The sequence below is a fragment of the Arachis duranensis genome, chromosome 6 (genome assembly GCF_000817695.3).
Source record: "Arachis duranensis cultivar V14167 chromosome 6, aradu.V14167.gnm2.J7QH, whole genome shotgun sequence".
Classification (NCBI taxonomy): domain Eukaryota; kingdom Viridiplantae; phylum Streptophyta; class Magnoliopsida; order Fabales; family Fabaceae; genus Arachis; species Arachis duranensis.
In genome coordinates, this window is record NC_029777.3 from 25,310,503 (window position 1) to 25,317,708 (window position 7,206).

Below are 7,206 nucleotides of genomic sequence, written 5' to 3' on the forward strand. Positions count from 1 at the left end.
TGGACTTTCAATTGGCCATCCCAAATCAGTTGATCTAAGTGGCCATGTTTTGAAATACCCCTTAGAATTTACTTGTCCAAGCATATCCTAGTACAAGAACACCACATGCATGTGTCCTAGGGTCCAAGCTATTGGTGCCCAGCCTTTATTCTTTGTTTTTCTTGCCACATTGGCTTTTTCTTCATCCTTTTCTTTCTGTTTTATTTTTGTTCTCAAGGGATTTTTTTTTGCTTTACTGATAGGAACTTTTATGACAGCAAGCTAGCTCACACTTTAATGAAAATGACATTATGCAGCAATTATTTCATGAGTTATGCATTTAATCAAACACATATACCACCATTAACTTCCATTCCAACTTATGCAACATTGGATATTTACTTTCTAATTCAAACATTTCTCTTTTATTCAAGCATATAGGAAACAAAACAAAATTTAAAGCTAAGTGATGAATGACAAGCATCTATGCAAATTATTCTTAACAAACAATTCCACTTGCAACCAGATAAACACTTTAGCAAGATATATAAGGGTCCCAGATTCAAAACAATTCATAGCAGCAAGGATTAAGTTTAGATACAACCTTTGAAGTTGCAGCCCTTTGATCCTTCCTTCTGTTGTGTTCTCTTTGAGTTAAGATGCACAATATCTTCAATGTTTGACTAATGTCTTTGGTGTGTGAACACCAAACTTAGTTCCTTGCCACTATTTTTCATGCATCAACTTAACTATATGTGAAACCTTGTGTCCTTGCTAAAGGTTATGGAATTAAAACTAGAAAGCAGTTAAGTAGTTGAATAATCTGTCTGATTGCTTGGAGCTAGTATTGTGCAGGAAGTGAGAATATGCTTTTTAAATGAGATTTTGGTGGAACACCAAACTTAGGATCCTTCATTCTCTCTTAAATTCTTTTGGTGTGCAACACCAAACTTAGCTCCTTGCAATGCATACCAATTATTCAACATTTTTATTGAAAAAGCTATGAAAAGAAAACTACCTCAGTTTGGGTTGCCTCCCAACAAGCGCTTCTTTATTGTCACTAGCTTGACATCCTTCATTGTTGCTTCAAGAAGGCTGTAGGCTCTGAACCTCTTTTTCCTTGTCCCATTGTCCTCCTAGGTACAGTTTTGCTCTATGAACATTTGCTGTGAATTGACTCTTCGTTGCTTCATCTAGCAATTCAATACTTCCATAAGGAAAAACCTTAGTTACCAAATATGGACCAGTCCACTTAGATTTAAGCTTGCCAGGGAACACCTTGAGTCGTGAGTTGTACAAGAGTACTTGCTGTCCAGGTTTGAATTCTTTATTCAAGATCTTCCTGTCATGCCACCTCTTGGCTTTTTCCTTATATATCTTGGCATTTTCATAGGCTTCTAGCCTAAATTCATCTACCTCATTTAGTTGCAACAACCTTTTCTCCCCTGCTGCTTCAGAGTCAAGATTTAGGAGTTTAGTAGCCCAAAAAGCTTTGTGTTCAAGTTCTACAGGAAGATGACAAGATTTGCCATATAATAGTTGAAAGGGGGACTTTCCAATGGGAGTTTTGAAAGCTGTCCTGTATGCCCAGAGTGCATCTTCCAATTTCCTAGCCCAATCCTTTCTGGTGCTTCCTATTGTTTTCTCTAAGATCTTCTTCAATTCTCTATTTGCTAATTCTGCCTGCCCATTAGTTTGAGGATGGTATGGTGTGGCTACTTTATGAATAACTCCATATTTATGAAGGAGTTTCTCCATTTGTTTGTTACAAAAATGACCACCACCATCACTAATAAGACCTTTGGGTACTCCATATCTAGTGAAAATGTGCTTCTTGAGGAATTGAAGGACAATTTGCGCATCACATGTAGTTGTGGCTATGGCTTCCACCTACTTTGAGACATACTCTACTGCTACCAAGATATATCTGAAAGAATAGGAAGGGGGAAAGGGTCCCATGAAGTCAATGCCCCATAGATCAAATAATTCTAATTCCAAAATGAAATTCTGTGGCATCTCATTCCTTCTTGTCAATCCTCCTGCTCTCTGGCACTCATTACATTGGTGAACAAACTCTCTGGCATCTTTGAAGATAGTTAGCCAATAGAAGCCACTCTGCAGTATCTTTACAGCTGTTCTTTCTGGACCAAAGTGTCCACTATAAGCTGAGCCATGGCAATGCCACAATATATCCCTTATTTCACTCTCAAGGACACACCTTCTAATCACTCCATCAGAACATCTCTTGAACAAGAAGGGTTCATCCCACAAGAATTTCCTTGTTTCATTGATTAACTTCTTCACTTGTTGCTTAGAGAACTCTTGAGGTATCTTCCTCCCCACTTTATAGTTTGCTATGTCAGCAAACCAAGGTGCTTGCTGGATCTGCAAGAGGTGTTCATCTGGAAAGCTTTCATTCATGGGTTGGAAGGTTTTTTGAATTGTTTCTTGTGGTAGCCTCGACAAATGATCAGCAACTCGGTTTTCAGTGCCCTTTCTGTCCTTTACTTCAATGTCAAACTCTTGTTGGAGCAATATCCACCTGATAAGTCTTGGTTTAGCATCCTGCTTTGACATCAAATACTTAAGGGCAGCATGGTCAGTATAAACCACAATTTTGGATCCTATCAAGTATGATCTAAACTTATCAAATGCATAAACTACAGCTAATAATTCCTTCTCTGTTGTGGTGTAAATTTTTTGAGCCTCATTCAGCACCTTACTTGCATAATATATGACATGATGCAAGTTCCCCTTCTTTTGTCCAAGCACAGCACCAATTGCAATATCACTTGCATCACACATGAGATCAAAAGGTAGTTCCCAATCCGGGGGTGTGATGATTGGTGCTGTTGTGAGTTTGTTTTTTAAAGTTTCAAAGGCATGTTGGCAGTTTTCATTAAAAACAAAAGGATTATCAATCATTAATAGATTACTCAAAGGTTTGGCTATTTTAGAAAAATCCTTGATAAACCTTCTATAAAATCCTGCATGCCCCAAGAAACTTCTAACAGATTTCACATTAGTTGGTGGAGGGAGCTTCTCTATGATCTCCACCTTTGACTTGTCAACCTCTATCCCTTTTCTTGAAACTTTGTGACCAAGAACAATCCCCTCGGGCACCATGAAATGGCACTTCTCCCAGTTCAAAACCAAATTAGTTTCTTGGCACCTTTCAGGACAAGAGTTAGATGTTTCAGGAAAGCATTGAAATTGTCACCAAAAACAAAAAAGTCATCCATGAAAACCTCTAAAAACTTTTCGACCATATCTAAAAAAATGGGTTGGATCTACCACTATCTGATTATACCCAGAATAGCCATCCAGGAAGCAATAGTAAGCATGACCGGCCAATCTTTCAAGCATCTGGTCAATGAAGGGGAGTGGGAAATGATCTTTGCGTGTGGCATCATTTAGCCTCCTATAGTCAATACACATCCTCCATCCTATCACAGTTCTTATGGGAATGAGTTCATTTTTCTCATTAATAATGACTGTCATCCCACCCTTCTTTGGTACTACTTGAACTGGGCTAATCCATGAGCTATCAGAGATAGGATAGATTATCCCTGCATTCCATAACTTCATTACTTCCTTCTGGACAACTTCCTTCATTGTGGGATTTAGCCTTCTCTGAGTTGAACCACTGGTTTGGAATTGTCTTCCAAAAAGATTTTATGCATACACACTGCAGGGCTAATGCCTTTCAGGTCATCAATGGTCCATCCTAAAACATCCTTGTGAGCTCTGAGTACATCAAGAAGTTCTCCTTCTTCTTTTTTTTTGTCAGGGATGAATTAATGATCACTGGGAAACTCTCTGATGTGCCAAGGAATGCATATTTGAGATGGGTAGGTAATGGCTTCAGTTCTTATTTTTGTACTTCTTCCTTTTTGCTTGGTTTCACCTCCTTGTCAATAGAGATCTCAGCTACTTGTTCCTCTATTGTCTCTTGGTTATTTTCCTTTTCTTGCTCATGATGTTTGGTGTCTAGAATTTCTTCCACTAGGCTTTCTATCATGTCCACTCTTAGGTAATCCTCTTGCTCAGGAGGGTGTTGCATTGACTTGAAAACATTTATGATCATTTGCTCATTGTGTACTCTGAAGATCATCTCTCCCTTTTCCACATCAACAATAGCTCTTGCAGTTGCTAGAAATGGTCTTCCCAAGATGATTGAATTGTTTCCTTCCTCTTCAGTATCTAAAATCACAAAATCTGCAGGGAAGATAAACTCCCCTACCTTTACTAACAGATTCTCCATAATTCCATTAGGTGTCTTGATTGATCTATCAGCCATGACTAGTAACATCCTAGTGGGTTTGAGTTCTTCTATCGCAAGCTTCCTCATCATGGACAGGGGCATTAAGTTGATACTAGCTCCAAGATCACAAAGAGCTTTGTTTAATGTCATTTTGCCCATGGTGCAAGCAACTACAAAACTCCCTGGATCTTTAAGCTTTGGTGGGATTCCCTTTTGAAGCACAACGCTACATTCTTCTGTGAGCAACACAGTCTCCTTCTCCAGCTAACTTCTTTTCTTGTTGATAAGCTCCTTCAAGAACTTGGCATACAAAGGCATTTACTCTAATGTCTCAGTCAAGGGAATGTTGATTTCTAGCTTCTTGAAAGTCTTAAGAAATTTTTGGAAATGTTGATCCTTTGCTTCTTTGTGAAATCTTTGTGGATAAGGTAGTGGAGGTGTAAGGCTCTTCTCTACTTGCTGCTGTCTTGGATTTGGTTCTTCCATGATCTGCTTTTCCTTCTTCAAATTCTGTGGTTGGTTGTTCTCATCTATGAGCTTTTCTGAGACATTCTTGCTTGTTATGTCCTTGTTGTTAGCTCCATCTTCCTCTGTTGGTTCTTTGTCACACTCCATGAGCTTCTTGGTTGCCCCTTTGTTGCTATCTACCAATGTCTTTCCACTCCTTAGTTGCACAGCTTTGCACTCTTCTTTTGGATTAGGAATGGTGTCACTTGGTAGTGAGCTTGAAGGTCTCTCAATAGAAATCTGCTTGGAGATTTATCCAATCTGCCTTTCTAGGCTCTTCATGGAAGCTTCTTGGTTTTTTGTTGTCATTTCTTGGTTTTTCACCATCTTTTTCATGAGCATCTCCAGATTAGTAATCCTCTGAGAGTCTTGTGAGATTGGTTGGTTTTGGGGTGTTGATGGATGATGGTAAGTGTTTTGGTTAGTTGGTTGGGTATTGGCTGGATAATGGTTAGAGTTGGGGTAATTGTTTTGGGATTTTCTGTAAGGAATTTGGTTAGTTGGCTACTGGTTGTGATTTTGGTTGTTTCTCGGATTGTTTTAAGCTGAGTTCCTTTGCCATGGTTGTTGGTTTTGATTATGATTGTCTCCCCACCTAAGGTTTGGGTGGTTCTTCCAAGATGGATTGTAGGTGTCACCATACACCTCATTTGATCCAGAATTCTGGTTGTGCATATAGTGCACTTGCTCTTGTTGCTGTTCTTCTTGGTTCTATTCATTCTGCCCCCAAGGAGTTGATGGTTGGCTTGTAGCACTCACTGATGCAACCTGTAGGCTATTAATTCTCTTGGCCATTTGCTCAAATTATTGCTGAATCTGCTGCTGCATCATTTTGTGTTGAGCCAAAATTGTATCCACTCATTCCAATTCTAGCACTCCCTTCCTCTGTGATGGTTGGCGTTGCCTTTGGTGAGCAAAGAAATATTGGTTGTTGGCCACCATATCAATGAGGTTTTGAGCTTCCTCTGCGGTTTTCATCAATTGCAATGATCCTCCAGCTGAGTGATCAAGTGCCTCTTGAGCCTTCAGAGTAAGTCCTTCATAGAAGTTCTGCAGCTTGTCCCACTCAGTGAACATCTCTGGTGGACATTTCCTCAACAGAGCCTTATATCTTTCCCATGCCTCATATAGATTTTCAGCATCCATTTGAGTGAATGTCTGCACCTCAGTCTTCAATCTTATGATCCTTTGAGGGGGTAAAATTTGGCAAGAAACTTGCTCACCAAATCATCCCAGGTGTTGATGCTCTCCTTTGGAAATGTTTCTAGCCATTGAGTGGCTTTGTCCCTGAGAGAGAATGGGAATAACAGCAGCTTGTATATGTCAGGGTGCACTCCATTGCTTTTAACTGTGTCACAGATCCTCAAGAAAGTGGACAGATGTGGCTTTAGTTCAAAATTGTTTGCATTGATATTAGGGGTAAGAATGCTACTCCCACAATGTCTAGCATTTGCAAATGTATAGGAGGCCAGTACTCTCCTCTGTTGTGGGTTATTGTTGGCCCCTTCTTTTGGTGGATTGGTTGAACGTTCCTCCATGTCTTGAAATTCTTCTTCTGACTCCTCTTCTCCAACAATGTTTTTCCCTCTTTCAGCTCTTCTTAATCTCCTGATGGTTCGTTTGTCTTGTTCATGAAAGGTGGGTATAGCTCTTCTTGTATCTGTCATATAAACAAAACACAAGAAACACACAAAACCATGTGACACTTTAATCTATTGCTAGAATGAAGTTTTAGCTAGCTTAAGCAAAAATTCAAACAGTTAGTGGTTAATTAAAAATTAAAGAAACAGAAAAGAAAAAGTGCTTGATCTAGACCTCCACTTCACTTAATCATTGTCAATCTATTTCAATCCCTGGCAACGGCGCCAAAAACTTGATGTGTGGAAAACGATCCAACACAAAACTCACCGGCAAGTGCACCGGGTCGCATCAAGTAATAAAACTCACGGGAGTGAGGTCGATCCCACAGGGATTGAAGGACTGAGAAATTTTAGTTTAGTGGTTGATTTAGTCAAGCGAATCAAGTATTGGTTGAGTGATTTTGTATCCAACAGTGAGTAAATAGCAGGAAATGTAAAGGGAGAGGGATGAATTGCAGAAATTAAAGAGAACTGAAAGTAAAGGTGCTGAATCTTAAAGAACAAGAAATTAAATGACTGAAACTTAAAGTGCAAGAAATGTAAATTGTGGTAACTTAAAGTGTAAGAAATATAAATTGCTTGAATGAAGAAGGGATTTGAGGACTGGGGTTTCAGAATTTAAGCAAGGGAAATTAAATTGCAACAATTAACCAAGCAAGAGATGAATTGAAATTGACTAGATCTTCAAACAGTAAATGGAAATTCAATTGCAGCAGTGGTTCAGCAAAAGAACCAAAAAGAAGATTAGATCTCAGGACTCCAAAGACTAGATAGCAGAGTCTAGATCTCAATTGCCTTCCTAGATCCAAGTTCACA